Below are 18,917 nucleotides of genomic sequence, written 5' to 3'. Positions count from 1 at the left end.
ATAACACCTAGGATAGATGTATTCCGTGGAATTCGACAGGGTTGCCCAATTTCTCCAAAATTATTTATTCTTTGCACTCAATTAATGGCTTACCTCATTGTGAACCATTCAGACATCGAAGGAATAAATATTTTTGATACTGAACTGAAAATAAGTCAGTTTGCAGATGACACAGTACTATTTTTAAAGGATAAATCAATACTTGAGAAAGCATTGAATGTAATTTCAATTTTTTCTAAAGCTTCAGGCTTGTGTCTGAATCTAAAGAAGTGTGAACTTTTGCCACTTTATGATTGTTCGGAAAATAGCATGAGGACGATTCCAGTGAAAAATGAAGTCAAGTATCTAGGCATTTATTTAAGCAAAGACATCAACACTAGAGAAGCAAAGAACCTAAAAGACAAAATTGATGGTATGTCCAAAACACTAAATCATTGGTTAACGAGGGATATTACAATTTTTGGACGTAATCTATTATCCAAATCAGAGGGCGTCTCAAAGATGGTTTATCCAGCTTACTCATTATACATTACCCCGAAAAGTATTAAAAAAATTAACTCCATAATTTACCAATTCATTTGGCGCAATAAAACACATTACATTAAAAAATCACAACTTGTCAAAGATTACACTAAAGGTGGTATAAAGACAATTGATTTTCAATCAGTGGTTGGAGTATTTAAAATAAATTGGATAAAAGCCTTCCTCTTGAAACCTGACTCCATATGGTTCCATATTCCTAAAAATATTTTTAAAAAGGTGGGAGGGTTGGATTTTCTCCTGAAATGTGATTTTGATATATTAAAGTTGCCTGTGAAACTATCAGAATATCATAAGCAGGTCTTGTCTTATTGGAAGATGGCTTTTGCCCATAACTTTTCACCACATTGCTCCACCTTGTGGAATAACAGAGCAATTACAATTAACAAGAAGTCATTGTTTATTAAAGAGTGGTATGAAAAAAACATAATCTTCATAACAGATTTAGTTGATGAAAGGGGACAGTTTCTCCAAGTGGGTGTTTTTAATGCAAAGTTTAACATTCAGTGTTCCCTTAGAGAATATAACAAGGTTTGTAAGGCGATCCCCTTACCTCTGTTGAGTTTGATTCAAGGCTATTTAAATTACTCTAAGGCACAAATTAGTTTACCTTCTTTACATCTAAACCAGATTCCTTTGACTGATAAAAAATGTAATAATAAAACCATAAACAGAATATTTAAAAATGAATTATTTCATGACTTTAACAGTAACACAAAATTAAAAGGGAGTAATGTTAAAGTAACGAACAAATATACACAATTTTTAAAATGGCCTATCCCCCCCAAAGTCAAAGAAATGCAATTCAAAATAATTAATGGATATTACCCAGCAGCTGAAATGCTTAAAAAAAGGTTTGGGTTTGAGGTGGAACCATGTGGATTTTGTTCACAAAATGTAGAAAGTATTGATCATTTGTTTTTTTCCTGCTCAGTAACGACTGACTTTTGGCAGGATTTGGTAGACTGGTTGAATGTAAGAATGGATGGGATGACCCCGCTGACTCGAACACAAGTTTTATACAATAATGGTGATCCATCTAAGGAACTATCCATGCTCCACAAGGTGGTGATAATTATGGGCAAATACCACATACACAAATGTAAATGGCAAAGTAAAAGACCTTCCTTAACTACATTGAAGATTGAATTAAAATCATTTCTGTCATCTTTAGAATTACTGAAGGATTCATGTAAAGAGGCTGCTTTGATATGTGACACCGGGACTCAGTTTCTGTCCTTTTAATGAAAGTGTTTTTTGTTTTTTGTATACTAAGTTAGCCACATATATGTTAAAGTGTTTACAGAAAGGAACTGTTAAATGTCAAAAGAATGGCCTTCACATATTTATATTTATGGGTTGTTGTTTTTTTTTGTTTGTTTTTTTCCTCTGTTGTTGTTTTGTTTGTTTGTTTGTTTTCTATTAGTCTTCTTCTTTTTTGTTTGGTTTGCTACTCAACTTTTCAAGATGTTGTTGCACCAATGTTGTCTCCCAACAAGAGATTGTAAATGTGTGCATAAATTTAATTAAAAAAAAACAAAAAAAAAAACAGACGTGGGGTCAGTAATGGTCCCATAATGCAGTGCTTAAAGAAGGCTGAACAAAGGTTAAAAACTACAAGTCCCAGCTGTGTTTAGGGAGGAGCATCGAAAGTAAAAGTGTTGAGTCTCCGTTCAGAGCAGCAGGACAAGCTGAGGCAGGTGAGTGTTAACATGAATGTGTTTCTTCTTACGACATAAACTAATTCCACGCTGTTCGTGTCTGTTCGTGGGTGAAATGTGAGGCCGGTCGGCTCCTCTGAGCGCTTTCCGTCCACTCTGTTGATTTCCTGTAAGGAGAGAGGAAGTGGAGAGAAGGGGCGTTTATCAATATGCGTACTTGTGCGTACTTGCGTTCTCGTGTACTCGTGATACGTCATCAGTCGGAGACCAAGTACTGTTCCAATTCGAAGTACGCATCACGCCGAGAACGCGAAAAAGTCCCGGATGTGTTCTCGATCCGCCCATTTTATCGAGCATGCATCGATGTAGACTTGGGACAGCTCCAAAACTCAACAGCGGACTCCCGGCACATCGCCCCCCCCCGCTCGCGGACTTCTCACTACTCAGGTTAAAGAAACCCCAGCAGCTGTCTATAGTATTGAGTGTCCACTACAATAGAAATAAAAGCGTTCTAACATCTCACCTGCTTGTTTTTATTAAGGTATGTACACGTATGTACATGTACACTACTTTTATTAATAAAGGTTTCACTACTGAGGTTAAAAATGATATATAAGTCACTTAGATCACTTCTACATGTTAATGTTTGGTTTATTTCAGTGTTTTATTTGTTCCTGAGTAAATCGGTTTGGCTGTGATTGAAGTTAAGCTTCATAACATGTTACTCACAGTTACATTAGGAGGGGACGGCAGTAAAAACTCCGGACCTGTGACATCATCACATACGCAGGTGTTCCGACTGTACAAATCACGAGTCTGTGCTCGCGTACTTGAGAATTGAGAAACGGCCGACGAGTCCGTGCTCGCGTTCTCGGCGGGTACGTACTCACCGAGAACGCGAGTACGTACTCGCGTACTTGGGCATTGATAAACGGCCAAGTACGCAGTTTAACTGTCTCCATTTTGTTTTACAGAGCAGCAGGAGGAGAGTGAAGCTGTGCTGAGGCAGGGTGAGTGTTAACACCGACATTACTGTGTATCTGTGGGGGAACGAGAGTCTCCGTCAGTGGAGGCAAAAATTAAAGTCTGTTCTGAAATAGGGCTGCCACAAACGATTATTTTGATAGTCGACTAGTCACCGATTATTTTTGCGATTAGTCGACTAATCAGATCATGCATCGATTGGACGTAAAACTTACATCTTGAAAATATGTTAAACGTTTATTTTGTGACCCAGAAAGAATAATAAGAGTAATATTAAAACTAACTAGCTGCCGCCATTGTTGACAACTGCGCTGGGCCGCACTATGAATTCTGGGACACAGCTTCTTCTTCTTCGGGGTTTAACGGCAGCTGGCATCCTTTACATGCACTGCTGCCATCTTCTGTTTCAGTCCGTTATTACACTTTTAAATCCTACTACTTATTCCTGCGTCTTTTGTGATCTTACAAAGCTTCAAACGACGCGTCGACTATTAAATCAGTCGTCGACGATTTTGATAGTCGACGTAATCGTGACTAGTCGACTAATCGTGGCAGCTCTATTCTGAAAACAGACTTTTGATTTTCAAAGTAAAGAACTTTATGTCGTAAGAGGCCGCACGCTCATTGGATAACGACTTGTCAATCTCACGTTTTTAGCCAATGAGCGTGCGGCGTCACAGAAAGGCCCGCCCTTATCAGGGGATTTTTCAAACCTAAAATGGCGACAGTGGAAAAGTCGCGGGCCGTTCTTTAATATGCGTACTTGTGTGTACTTGGTTTCTCGTGGACTCAAGTACACGTGTGATACGTCATAAGTCACAGACCAAATACCGCTTAGATTCAAAGTCCGCACCAGCCCATGTACGCTAAAAAGAGTCCGTCAGAGGAGTTCAGGCTGACTTTGTTAAACTTTGACGTTTGAGCCACTTCCTGTTCTCAGTCCCAGCGTCCGGATCACCAAGTTTCTGTTGCTCTGATATTGATTATATCGGTAAACCGGCTGTGCGCATAGAATCGAAAACAGCTGAAGCGGTTTTTGGATGTTTGGCTTCAAATGATCCGTCGGTTTGAAAAGTAAAAACAACTACAAGTCATAAGGGAAAACCTACAAGTCCCAGCATCCTCTGTGTTTAGGGAGGAGCGGTGCTGAGCCTCTGTTCACTGCTGCAGGGTGGAGCTGATACAGGCTGAGCGTTAACTCCTCGACCGCAGTGTTGCCAACTTAGCGACTTTGTCGCTATATTTAGCGAGTTTTCTGACCCCCTAGCGACTTTTTTTCTATAAAAAGTCGCTAAAAAAAGACGTGAAAGCGCGTATCGCTTTTACTCTCAACAAGCAGCGAGTGCTGTAACGCAGTCAGTTCTTCTTTTAATCTTTTACTCTTTTTTTATATTTTGCTTGTTGCACGTTATTGTATTTTGCACAACTCTGTTGCTTGTGAAGCTTGCACACAAGAATTTCACTCGCATGTACTGTACCAGTGTACCTGCACATGTGACGTGACAATAAAGGTGATTTGATTTGATTTGATTTTATGCTGTTTTGTGGATCACAAGGTTTAAAACTACTTATAAACACACACAAACACAAAGTAACTCCACCAGAGTGCCTGTTTCGGGTCACTTTTGCCGGTCCAAGCCCGGGTAAAGGAGCAGGGTTGGAATTGTGACATTAAAAAAACAATAATTGCTAAAAGAAATTTAATTTGTAGTTCTAAATAAACTCTAAATGCATTTAGGACGTTTTTTACTCACTTTATGTCTCTTCCACGATGTTATTTCTCTCTCCAACAACATAGGTTACAATTATATTAGCGTGAGCAATTATGCAAATTAGGTGATGACGTCATTTAGCGACTTCTAGCGACTTTTAGGACAGCCAATAGCGATTTTCCTTACTGAGGAGTTGGCAACACTGCTCGACCGTAGAGGGAAGAAGAAGAGTCACAGCTCAGCAGGTTACTCTCGCCTTTGACCTTTACTGCCACTGCTGGAACAACATGTAGTTCTAAAGATTTTCTGCTTTAATGAAGCTTCAATAAAAACCAGAGTTCTGTTTTTCAGTGGAAAGTTGCAGCTTTTTCCAACTGTGGACTTGGACTCACTTCCTGTTCTTATCACTGCTGCTATCTTGGCTCAGTGTCACATGTTCCTTTATGTTTCTCCCTCATGTTCTCCACGAGAACATCCAAAACATTCTAAAACAGAACACCCCAAAACTCTTGGACTTTTTAAATAACAATGTGTGGGTAGAAAAATTCTGTTGTAGATCTAGATATGGGCTGACTGGCATGTTTCATTGACTCAATTGTGACACTTAGAGACACCTATTGGATAAGAAACAGTAATAAATATTTTGTAGTTCTGGAGCAGGGTTGTGCTTTGGCTTTTGCAGAGTTTTCAGAGATTTTTGTGATGTTATATTATTTCTTAAATATTTCTAACGGTTTAATTGATTTAAAACAGGCAGTAGAGAGTTTATTAGGGATCAGTGAGAATCAGTCGTTTATTTTAGGCAGAATCATCATTTTAATGATGGCGACTCTTCCTGTAAGTAATATAGGTAAAGTTTTCTAACAGGTCATCTTCTACTGTTTTTAGTTGAGGAATATGTTTAAGTTGTCTGAGACTGTTATAGTTTTCACACAGCTGAATAAACATCAGACAGAAAACTGATTAAACAGAAGTGTGAGTAACTCCACCGAGACAATCTGCAAATTCCATTAAAATTTTAATAAACTATCATCTTTATTTTTAGTTACCTTAAACACTTAAAGCTGTAAGGTAATGATCGTTATATAAAAGCAGATGCATGCTGGTACAATAAGCTGTACGTTTTACGTCCAATGGACGCATGTTCTGATTACTGGACTAATCACAAAAATAATCGGTGACTAGTCGACTATCAAAATAATCGTTTATGGCAGCCCTAGTTTTAACAGCATTCTGACATTACTGTGTCTCTGTGGCGGGAACAAGAGTCTCCGTCACTGGAGTCAAAATAATCAGAGTTTGGTTTTTCAAAGGAAACAACTTTATGATGGAAAAGAGAGCACTAATTGGATAACCACTTGTCTATCTCAAGTTATTAGCCAGTGCGCATCCAGATTCACAGTAACACCCACTCTTATCATGGGATTTTTTAAAACTAAAATGGCGATAGAAACTCAGTCAGTGGAGTCCAGGCTGACTTTTTGAAACTGTGACGTTTGAGCCATTTCCTGTTCTTAGTCCCGGCGTCCTGATCACCGAGCTTTCTGTTGCTCTGATATCTGATATTGATTATTTCAGTAAGCAGGCTGTAGGCATAAACATCAGGTCTGTTCTGAACACAGACTTTATTTTTCAAAGTAAGGGAATACAGTGGGATGCAAAAGTTTGGGCGACCTTGTTAATAGTCATTATTTTCTTGTATAAGTCGTTGGTTGTTACAATAAAAAAATGTCAGATAAATATATCATACAGGACACACACAGTGATATTTGAGAAGTGAAATGAAGTTGATTGGATTTACAGAAAGTGTGCAATAATTATTTAAACAAAATCAGGCAGGTGCATAAATTTGGGCACCACAAAATAAGAAATGAAATCAATATTTAGTCGATCCCCCTTTTGCAGAAATGACAGCCTCTAAACGCTTCCTGTAGGTTCCAATGAGAGTCTGGATTGTGGTTGAAGGTATTTTGGACCGTATTTTGGACCGTTCCAGAACGTTGTACTTGTTCCTCTGCATGAATGCCTTAGTGGATTTTGAGCTGTGTTTCGGGTCGTTGTCTTGTTGAAAGATCCAGCCCCGTCGCAGCTTCAGCTTTGTCACTGATTCCTGGACATTGGTCTCCAGAATCTGCTGATACTGAGTGGAATCCATGTGTCGCTCAGCTTTGACAAGATTCCCAGTCCCTGCACTGGCCACACAGCATGATGGAACCACCACCATATTTTACTGTAGGTAGCAGGTGTTTTTCTTGGAATGCCGTGTTCTTTTTACTCCATGCATAACGCCCCTTGTTATTCCCAAATAACTCAATGTTAGTTTCATCAGTCCACAGCACCTTATTCCAGAATGAAGCTGGCTTGTCCAAATGTGCTTTAGCATACCTCAAGCGGCTCTGTTTGTGCTGTGGGCGGAGAAAAGGCTTCCTCTGCATCACTCTCGCATACAGCATCTCCTTGTGTAAAGTGCGCTGAACGGTTGAACGATGCAGAGTGACTCCATCTGCTGCAACATGATGTTGTAGGTCTTTGGTGCTGGTCTGTGGGCCGACTCTGACTGTTCTCACCATTCGTCACTTCTGTCTATTGAAGATTTTGCTTGGTCTGCCACTTCGAGCCTTAGCTTGAACTGAGCCTGTGGTCTTCCATATTCTCAATATGTTCCTAACTGTGGAAACAGACAGCTTAAATCTCTGAGACAGCTTTCTGTATCCTTCCTCTAAACCAGGGGTAGGCAACCTTTCTGATGAGTGCCATCTAAACTTTCTTCAGAAGTCAGTGTGCCCTATGATTGCATTAGCATTAAATTTAATAACGCTCTATATGAACAGTTACACACTATATAGAACCACTTAGGGACTATTAAAGCGCTATATAAATACAGGCCATGTACCATTTTACCATTACTTTATAGAATTATATTTGTTTGCAGATGTTGGCAGCTATCAGCGAATAGTTATCAGCTATTTTGAAACAAAAAAGTTTTGAAACAAAAAAGACTTTTTATCCATAACAGCAAATGAACTGTACGACAGAAAATTCAAATGCTGTTTATGGTCTCCTCACAATAATGATAAGAAAAATAAACTGGGCCAATATGGCATGTTTGTTAATACACATGTTAATGTGATCTCTGGTCTCCCACTCAGAGACACAGGTCTCCGAGTGTCCAGCATTCAGACGGCTATCTGAGGACACTCTTCATGTGAGAGAAAACCTGCTCACACAGATATGTAGAGCCAAATACTGTCAATAAGGCCTCTGCAATGTTCTGAAGACAGTTAAACATGTCAGGTAGTGATGTCCAGCAGGTGAAAATGCAGCTCCATGAACATGCACAGCTGTGGATTCCAGCTGCTTCGATGTCGCATTAACTGGCATTAACTCAGCCAGTTAATGCGAGACAAATCCAGCTGCTCATTAAAGCTTCCTGGTTTGATCAGAAAAGAAAACATTGGTCCACCTGAACGTTCAAAAAAAGCATTATGAATTCTGACTCGGGTCTACTGATGTATCCATGTATTTCCATGGTGCTGATGCTGTGCTGAGCGGAAAGCTGCTGAAGCTTTTGAAGTGTCAGAATGTGGAAAGCTAACAACGTCCCTCTCACCAGTAGGCTAAGTTATTTTTAGCCAATTACAAGTTGAATCTGGTAGTTGGGGTTGTTAGCTAAGATACCGTCATTAAGAAGCGGTACAACTAATGTGTCTATGTGAGCTGATTTGCAATGTGCACCGCTGGCCCGGCCATTTATTTTTTTGATGCACCTTCTCAGATTAATTCACTGCGTCTCGTGCCCAGGGCTGGACTGGGACAAAAAAACGGCCCGGGCATTTTGACTTGTCATGGTTCGTATTTGAGGAAGAGACAAACGACTGCAGAGTCCCAGTAGATGTCAAAATAGTGATTTTATTAAACACATATATATGTGGGGAAGATGAGCATCATCACGCTTTCAAGGCTGTCTCCCCCGAACCACAAATGAGGAGTGGTGTATATATAACAGTTGATGACGAATAATATGCGTCAAAACAGTTGGATTTACTGGAAATCTAAGTATCAATTCTCGTTATCCAAGAACATTCCAGTACATCGGACCCTTGACACCCTTTACTCCCTACTCCAGATGTTCTCTGTTATTGGTAAACGGTCACGTACACCGGACAAGTCACGTAGCAGTTTTGAGCAAAACAAGTTGAGAAACTTTGTGTGTATGCACAGGCCCCACTATGTGTGTCTTATCCTCCGTAAACCTCCGAGTCACCTGTTGCCGGGCAGATTCCACACCGCAGCAGATTACTGGGCCCACAGATCTCTATGCTCTATGCTGTGATTTTATTATATGTGACGTGTTGTATTGTAAGCAGATATTAAATCCTCTAGTAGCTTGGGTCACCTTAACTTTCTCAATTGCCCATAACTTCAGACCCTCAATTAACAACTCTCTAATAAGCAATATGGATAACATGAATATAGTTAAACCTAGGGCTGTGCGATATGACCAAAATCTCATATCCCGATATTAAGACATCTATCGTCGATATAACGATATAAATTACAAAAATGTAACATTTCCTGTAAATTCTGTGAATGTTGGGCAGCTCGACTTGCGTGAAGTGTTTCCAGCTGGGCGTCACGTACCTGAAGTCGAGTGTTTTAACTGATGCATGAAACGATACATTTTTAGACATAAGCTGTAACGGCCGCCGTTTTCTTTGTGAGTATTTATTACACAGCGTGCTGCGGAGAAAAGCCTGTTCTAACGTTTGAGTCTAAGATTTATTTTTTAGCACCTGACGGCTCTTTTTTGCTTCTCATCCGTAAATACTCTGCATCTTTCACGTGACTCGTTTTATTTTGAAAAGCCTCAACAGGATCTTGAGCTTTATTGTGAAAGGTTTATGTGGAAAATAAACAAGCGGACACGCCGTGGTTTTACCGTCATTGTTGCTAACAAAAACGCATAAAAAACAAGCGCTTGTCCGTCCGTAGTGTGGTTATATTAAATATAAGAGAAAGAGAGAACTTAAGAAATTAATATAGCCACTACAGTGACCATCAACATGATGAAAAAATATTGCCGTACACAGTTTATTTTGCGACACCACGAAACAAACGATAGCGTAAAATGAAACGATAGACGTTTTTATATCGTCATCCGATATATATCATTATATCGAACAGTCCTAGTTAAACCTGCAATGAAAGATCATTATGTGATTAAGCTACCACCTGAAATACAGACTTGAAATAGAGACTTTCATGTAACATCGACAGCTTCAAAAATGCTCTGATGAAATGATAAGGATAAATGATCAGTGATGCAACAGAAACAATAATGGTTATGAATAAAAAATATCCTCATTTCCACAGACTACAGACCGGCCCACCAGGTATTAAAGCCATAAAGCCTTTGAATGAAAACAAACGGTGTTGTGACAGTGATGTACACTGTCTTGTTGGTATATGTATGATTTCTATACATTTTACATCAGATAAAAACTTTGGTTGTAAGCTTCATATAATTATTTGTTAAAAGCTAGACATTTTAAATGAGAATAAGAAAGTATTTCTTTGTGCCCCCCTTTCCCTGTTAATGCCCTACCTGGCCCCCTGGCAAAACTTTGCTAGATCCGCCCCTGCACAGTTACCAGCTCTCAGCTACTTAGAAAAGCATCCTGGTGTTATTTGTCTCTCAGAAACAGTTCATAACTTCCCTTCAACTCATTCATGTCACCTAAAAGGTAAACCTGTTTCTCCATCACCTGTTCAGCTCTGATGATTCAGTAAGGACATCTCCTGGTTTCATCTGCATGTTTCCCTCTCACCACATATCCAAACCGACATCATGACCAGCAGTTTTTACAGCTGTGGCTCCAGCAAACATCAGCTGATACTAGAAATTAATATTAAATCAGTTCTAACAAACAAGACAGAAAATCAGCTGACCATTGATCAGTTTCATGATTGAAGTAGCAACAGGAGAGGGAGGGGGAGAGAATGAGAGGAGAGGCAGCTGCAGCGTAACGACACAGAATAACTCAGGTTTTGTGTCTTTTTCCATTCTAGCTAAAGTCTGGGACAAACTGTGTTCCTTTTCAGTTCAATACGAAACGTGTAATATTTTCTCTGAATGCGGGACAATTACGTCTTTTTGGCATCATAATAACTAGAGCTGCCACGATTAGTCGACTAGTCACGATTACGTCGACTATCAAAATAGTCGACGACTGATTTAATAGTCGACGCGTCGTTTGAAGTTTTGTAAGATCACAAAAGACGCAGGAATAAGTAGTAGGATTTAAAAGTGTAATAACGGACTGAAACAGAAGATGGCAGCAGTGCATGTAAAGGATGCCAGCTGCCGTTAAACCCCAAGAAGAAGAAGCTGTGTCCCAGAATTCATAGTGCGGCCAGCGCAGTTGTCAACAATGGCGGCAGCTAGTTAGTTTTAATATTACTCTTATTATTCTTTCTGGGTCACAAAATAAACGTTTAACATATTTTCAAGCTGTAAGTTTTACGTCCAATCGATGCATGATCTGATTAGTCGACTAATCGCAAAAATAATCGGTGACTAGTCGACTATCAAAATAATCGTTTGTGGCAGCCCTAATAATAACTAACCTTATGAATAAAATAAAGTCCACTATCAGTAACATCATAGCACCCACCCAGCTGTATAGAAACTCCGTCATGCTAGCTAGTACGCAGTACGAGTTATTGTAACTGACTGTAAAAAGTCAACATAACGAAAATAAACTCCACCTAAACTTGGTTTATATCTGACCCAGATAGACTGCAGGTCACAACTTCTTACCTGAAGTTCAGTTCACCTGACACTCGGGCCGGCGGCTGCCTCGGGTCTCTCCTCTTGCCTCCCTTTTCCTTCATCCACCTCCTGGCCTCCACCACTTGCTAATGTTACTGAATCTGTGGAAGCTCCGCCATAGCCACCAAAACAACTGAGTTCTTTTTACACACCGGCCAGCATCTGGCCAATCCACCACCTTTCATTGTTTATACCGTAACAAACAAAAAGAACAAAACAAAAATCATTGACACATAAAAACGAAAAATCTCCATCGGCCCACCGAGCAAATGCCCGGTTTGCTCGATGGCCAGTCCAGCTATGGTCGTGCCATCAGTTAACCCCGCACGCGTGCTTAGGGTTGCCGACCACTGCCCTAAACCATGAAGGTAAACAATCTTTGTCTTCAGGTCATTTGAGAGTTGTTTTGAGACCCCCATTTTGCTACTCTTCAGAGAAAATTAAAAAAGGAGGGAAACTTACAATTGACCCCCTTAAATACTCTTCCTCATTATTTGTCTGTGAAGGTTCTCAGTCATCCAGGTCATTGTAGTCAAAGGAGCTTGTAAAGAAAAGCGTCTGGACTTTTTTTAAGTTGCTTGAACACGTTTCACCTCTCATCCGAGAAGCTTCTTCAGTTCTAGGGTCAAATGGTGGAGAGTCCCAGATTTAAACCTAATTGGAGTTTCCCCCCAAAGAGGGACAAAGGACCCCCTGGTGATCCTCTACCTAATCACATGAGCCAAGGTGTGAAAGCGGGTGTGGGTCCCAATCAGCCAGAGTTTCGGGTGAGCTCATTGTTAAACCTGGCCCCACCCTATCATGTGATTTCCTGAGGTCCGATGGCCCAGGGTGTGAGTGGGCGTTAAGGCATCTGGGGAGGGAACTCAAAACTGGATTATAGATGGCAGACAGTTGGTGTCGTAAACCACCGCCTCTGTTCAAAGATGGTCGCTCACAGTGGACATAGACTGTGTGTGTAGGTCAGGGGTCACTGAGCTTACAAATTTGAGTTCCAATAATTAGTTCTAAAGGTTTTGGAATCAATAAAATGACAACGGTGCCCAAATTTATGCACCTGCCTGATTTTGTTTAAACAATTATTGCACACTTTCTGTAAATCCAATAAACTTAATTTCACTTCCCAAATATCGCTGTGTGTGTCTCCTATATGATATATATCACTGACATTTTTTTATTGTAACAACCAAAGATTTATACAGGTAAATAATGACTATTAACAAGGTTGCCCAAACTTTTGCATCCCGTATCTGTGGTCTAACACCGCATGCTCATTGGCTAAGGACTTGGATTGACAAGTCGCGCGCAGATGATTGTGTTGTTACTTATAAAGGCTTGTGTGTGTGTGTGCGTGCGTTCGCGCTTTCCTGTGTGTGTCCTTGTGTCCTCTGCTGTGCCGTCATCTTGTGGATGCTTCTTTTAAAGTTGGAACTCATGTTTTTATGATCTGCTTCATTTCACCTAACCTCTATTTCTAACCATGAAGTCCCTTTGAGGTTACAGCCTCCTGGTTCGGTTTAGGCTGTTCTTGTGCTTCAGGCTGAAATATGAGGAGTAAGGAGTGGGGCTGGTTAGCCCTCATGACCCTCACCCTAACACATTCATCACAGGACTCAGTGTTTACCATAAAAACACCAATGAAATGATCAATGAGGACATTAGAAATCCATCAGTGTGATGCTTCCAGTACAACAGCACCTCTGAGTGTGTGTGTTTACCTCTCAGACTAACTCCACCCTGATATCAAGAAGATGGAGGAAGAGGACAGAGCAGGATCTGCAGCATCCAGCTGTGTCTCTGTGAGGAGTGATGTGTCCAAAGACAGACCTCCACAGTTCAGTAATGAACCTGCAGCAACAACGTAAGAGAGCTGCTGACTCATTTATTCAGAGTGTAAATAATGATCCAGATATCTTTGTAATTTGTGAAAATCAGTTTCGTGTTTTATATTTTTGACTAAAATGTCTCCTGACAGTGAAAGTTTTTATGACACTAATGAAACTGATTTGTCCTGATTTCCTCTGAACGCCTCTGCAGCTGAAGGAGAAAATCTGTGCTCTAATCTAAGAGGACTGTTACTGACAGGAAACATTGCATGATCTGTTTGTGTTTGCAGAGGTCAGAGGTCACAGTCTACCGTATCCAGCTGTGTGTCTGTGAGGAGTGATGTGTCCAAAGACAGACCTCCACAGTTCAGTAATGAACCTGCAGCAACAACGTAAGAGAGCTGCTGACTCATTTATTCAGAGTGTAAATAATGATCCAGATATCTTTGTAATTTGTGAAAATCAGTTTCATGTTTTATATTTTTGACTAAAATGTCTCCTGACAGTGAAAGTTTTTATGACACTAATGAAACTGATTTGTCAATTCAATTCAATTTTATTTATATAGCGCCAAATCACAACAACAGTCGCCTCAAGGCGCTTTATATTGTACAGTAGATCGCACAATAATAAATACAGAGAAAAACCCAACAATCATATGACCCCCTATGAGCAAGCACTTTGGCGACAGTGGGAAGGAAAACTCCCTTTAAAAGGAAGAAACCTCCGGCAGAACCAGGCTCAGGGAGGGCGGGGCCATCTGCTGCGACCGGTTGGGGTGAAAGAAGGAAAACAGGATGAAAGACATGCTGTGGAAGAGAGACAGAGATTAATAACAGATATGATTCGATGCAGAGAGGTCTATTAACACATAGTGAGTGAGAAGGTGACTGGAAAGGAAAAACTCAATGCATCATGGGAATCCCCGGCAGCCTACGTCTATTGCAGCATAACTAAGGGAGGATTCAGGGTCACCTGGTCCAGCCCTAACTATATGCTTTAGCAAAAAGGAAAGTTTTAAGCCTAATCTTGAAAGTAGAGATAGTGTCTGTCTCCCGAATCCAAACTGGAAGCTGGTTCCACAGAAGAGGGGCCTGAAAACTGAAGGCTCTGCCTCCCATTCTACTTTTAAATACTCTAGGAACAACAAGTAGGCCTGCAGAGCGAGAGCGAAGTGCTCTAATAGGGTGATATGGTACTACAAGGTCATTAAGATAAGATGGGGCCTGATTATTTAAGACCTTGTAAGTTAGGAGCAGGATTTTGAATTCAATTCTGGATTTAACAGGAAGCCATGTTGCGCAAATGGAAGAAAGCAGTCTTACATATTTGTTTAATATGTGCGTTAAAGGACATGTCCTGGTCAAAAATGACTCCAAGGTTTCTCACAGTGTTACTGGAGGCCAAGGTAATGCCATCCAGAGTAAGAATCTGCTTAGATACCATATTTCTAAGATTTTCAGGGCCGAGTACAATAACCTCAGTTTTATCTGAATTAAGAAGCAGAAATATAGCGGCCATCCAGGTCTTTATGTCTTTAAGACATTCCTGCAGTTTAACTAATTGGTGTGTGTTACCTGGCTTCATGGATAGATAGAGCTGCGTGTCATCTGCATAGCAGTGAAAATTTATGCTATGTCTTCTAATGATGTTGCCTAAGGGAAGCATGTATAATGTAAATAGAATTGGTCCTAGCACTGAACCCTGAGGAACACCATAATTGACCTTAGTGTCTGAAGAGGACTCTCCATTTACATGTACAAATTGGAGTCTATTAGATAGATATGATACAAACCACTGCAGTGCAGTACCTGTAATACCTACAGCATGTTCTAATCGCTCTAATAGGATATTATGGTCAACAGTATCGAACTCTGCACTGAGGTCTAGCAGGACAAGCACAGAGATGAGTCCACTGTCAGAGGCCATGAGATCATTTGTAACCTTCACTAAAGCTGTTTCTGTGCTGTGATGAGCTCTGAAACCTGACTGAAACTCTTCAAATAAGCCATTCCTCTGCAGATGATCTGTTAGCTGTTTGACAACTACTCTTTCAAAGATTTTTGATATGAAAGGAAGGTTGGAGATTGGCCTATAATTAGCTAAGACAGCTGGGTCTAGAGATGCTTTTTGAGTAAAGGTTTAACTACAGCCACCTTGAAGGCCTGTGGTACATAGCCGATTATTAGAGATAGGTTGATCATATTTAAGATTAAAGAACTAATTAATGGCAGGACTTCTTTGAGCAGTTTTGTAGGAATGGGGTCTAAAAGACACGTTGATGGTTTGGAGGAATTAATTATTGAAGTTAACTCAGAAAGATCAATTGGAGAAAAAGAGTCTAACTTAACATCGATGATACTAAAAGTAGCTGTAGATAATATTACATCTGTGGGATGATTATTGGTAATTTTTTCTCTAATGATAAAAATTTTATTTGTGGAGAAGTTCATGAAGTCATTACTAGTTAACGTTAAAGGGATTGTTGGCTCAGTAGAGCTCTGACTTTTTGTCAGCCTGGCTACAGTGCTGAAGAGAAACCTGGGGTTGTTCTTATTTTCTTCAATCAGTGACGAATAGTAAGATGTTGTGGCTTTGCGGAGGGCTTTCTTATAAAGCAGCAAACTATTTCTCCAGGCTAAATGATGATCCTCTAAATTTGTGATACGCCATTTCCTCTCCAGCTTACGAGTTATCTGCTTTAAGCTACGTGTTTGAGAATTATACCACGGAGTCACAGTAACAGTGGGTGGATTATATTCTTAAACTTAGTTACAGCACTTTCAGAAAGACATCTACTTTGATAAAGTCTACTCTCCACTGCTGTGTAATCAATTATTGTAAATGTAAATGTTATCAGGAAATGATCAGACAGCAGAGGGTTTTCAGGAAACACTGTTACATGTTCAGTTTCTATGCCATATGTTAAAACAAGATCTAGAGCGTGATTAAAGTGGTGGGTGGGTTCTTTTACATTTTGAGAGAAGCCAATTGAGTCTAATAACAGATTAAATGCCATGTTGAGGCTGTCATTTTTAGCATCTACATGGATGTTAAAATCACCCACAATAATTATTTTATCTGAGCTGAGCACTAAATCAGATAAAAAGTCTGAGAAATCAGAGAGAAACTCTGTGTAAGGCCCAGGTGGACGATAGATGATAACAAGTAAGACTGGTTTCTGAGTTTTACAGCTGGGGTGGACGAGGCTAAGCATCAGGCTTTCAAATGAATTAAAAGTCTGTCTTGGTCTTTCGTTAATTAATAGACTGGTGTGAAAAATTGCTGCCACACCGCCCGTCCGGCCTGTGCTTCGAGGTTTCTGGTAGTTAGAATGACTCGGGGTGTTGATTCATTTAAACTAACATACTCATCCGGCTGCAACCAGGTTTCTGTAAGGCAGAGTAAATCGATTTGTTGGTCAATTATTAAGTCATGTACTAACAGAGACTTGGAGGAGAGAGACCTAATATTTAATAATCCACATTTCACTGTTTTACTCTTTGGTTCAGATGTGGATTCTGTATTGTTCTTTCTTTGTGATTTTCTATGTTTAAGTTGTTTATTGCTGATTTTTGGTTTGTTTTTTGTCTTTTGGGAGCTGACACAGTCTCAATGGAGATGGGTTTTGGGGGTAGCAGGAGGAGAGAAGCTGCAGAGAGGAGTGTAAGACTGCAACTCTGCTTCCTGGTCCCAACTCTGGATAGTCAGATTTTGGGGGGTTTAATAAATTGGTCCATATTTCTAGAAATGAGAGCTGCTCCATCCAAAGTGGGATGGATGCCGTCTCTCCTAACAAGACCAGGTTTCCTCCAGAAGGTTTGCCAATTATCTATGAAGCCCACATCGTTTCTGGGACACCACTCAGACAGCCAGCAATTTAAGGAGAACATGCGGCTAAACATGTCACTCCTGGTCTGATTGGGGAGGGACCAGAGAAAACTACAGAGTCCCACATTGTTTTGGCAAAGTTACACACCGATTCAATATTGATTTTAGTGACCTCCGATTGGTGTAACCGGGTGTCATTACTGCCGACGTGAATTATGATCTTACTGTATTTACGTTTACCCTTAGCCAGCAGTTTTAAATTTCCTTCAATGTCGCCTGCTCTGGCCCCTGGAAGACAATTGACTATGGTTGCCGGTGTCTCTAGCTTCACGTGTCTGAGAACAGAATCACCAATTACCAGAGTATGATCCCGGCAGGTGTGTCGCCGAGTGGGGAAAAAAACGGTTGAACACACATGAACAGGTTGGTGGTGTACCTGGGGCTTCAGTTTAAGACTATGCTTCCTCCTCACCGTCACCCAGCCGCCTCTCTTTCCCCAGCTGCTTGGGGTCTGCCGGGAACAGCTAGCGGGGCCTACGCTATCTTCGGCTGCACCAGCTACAGGGGCCTGGCTAGCTACGGGTGAATGAAGGGTGCGGCCGAGTCTCCAATTCAGTAATCCTGGCCTCCAGAGCTGCAAATATGCTACATTTGTTACGGGTATCATTACTGCTAAAGGAGGCCGAGGAGTAGCTAAACATCTGACACAATGAGCAGGAATGTGCAACAGGGACAGGTGAAGTAGCCATGGTGCTAACGAGTCGGCTACGAGCTAAGCTAAGCTAGCGAAACAGTAAAGAGACAGTGAGTGAATACTTTGGCTATAAATTAGGTAGTGAGTACACAGAAAGGGTGATTCAGATGAAGCACGTTAAGATTATACTATGAAAAAGGGATGTATCAAAAGATTTAAATTAAATTGCTAAGCAGAAAAGCTACTCAGAAACACCACTGTGTTTGAGCAGGAACAGGAAGTGATACTCTACCACAAAGCGAGCGAAACACCAAGTGACAGCGCCACCCACAGGGAAAGCCAACACAAAGTGTTGTCCTGATTTCCTCTGAACGCCTCTGCAGCTGAAGGAGAAAATCTGTGCTCTAATCTAAGAGGACTGTTACTGACAGGAAACATTGCATGATCTGTTTGTGTTTGCAGAGGTCAGAGGTCACAGTCTACCGTATCCAGCTGTGTGTCTGTGAGGACTGATGTGTCCAAAGACAGACCTCCACAGTTCAGTAATGAACCTGCAGCAACAACGTAAGAGGGCTGCTAACTTATTTAATAATTATTTAATCCGATCATATTTAGGAACAATTACAGCCAAAAAACAAGAAAAGTGATTTATTAAACTTCAGTGGGTGATAGATTACTGCACACACAACCGGTTGACAGCGTCCCAGTTCAAGTACGAGAAGTTCAAAGCTGGAGGAAGAAACTGGTACACAGAGTTGTTTGCAGTGAAAATTATTTTTAACAACAGTTAATATTCCTCCTCCTCTGCCTGATATCCTTGGACCTTTAAGAAATGAG

General features: G+C 40.6%; 1 long non-coding RNA gene across 1 annotated transcript; it reads left to right on the top strand.

Annotated features, from left to right (window-relative positions):
• The first annotated feature begins 2,205 nt into the window (after positions 1 to 2,205).
• LOC116321307 lies at positions 2,206 to 18,561 on the top strand. Its single transcript, XR_005612592.1, has 5 exons — positions 2,206 to 2,240; positions 3,176 to 3,211; positions 13,455 to 13,590; positions 13,846 to 13,947; positions 18,543 to 18,561. It is a non-coding gene; the product is annotated as an uncharacterized LOC116321307 (long non-coding RNA).
• Positions 18,562 to 18,917: the final 356 nt, after the last annotated feature.

This window comes from Oreochromis aureus, linkage group 3 (assembly GCF_013358895.1).
Source record: "Oreochromis aureus strain Israel breed Guangdong linkage group 3, ZZ_aureus, whole genome shotgun sequence".
Lineage (NCBI taxonomy): Eukaryota > Metazoa > Chordata > Actinopteri > Cichliformes > Cichlidae > Oreochromis > Oreochromis aureus.
This window is presented reverse-complemented; position numbering and strand designations above follow the sequence as displayed.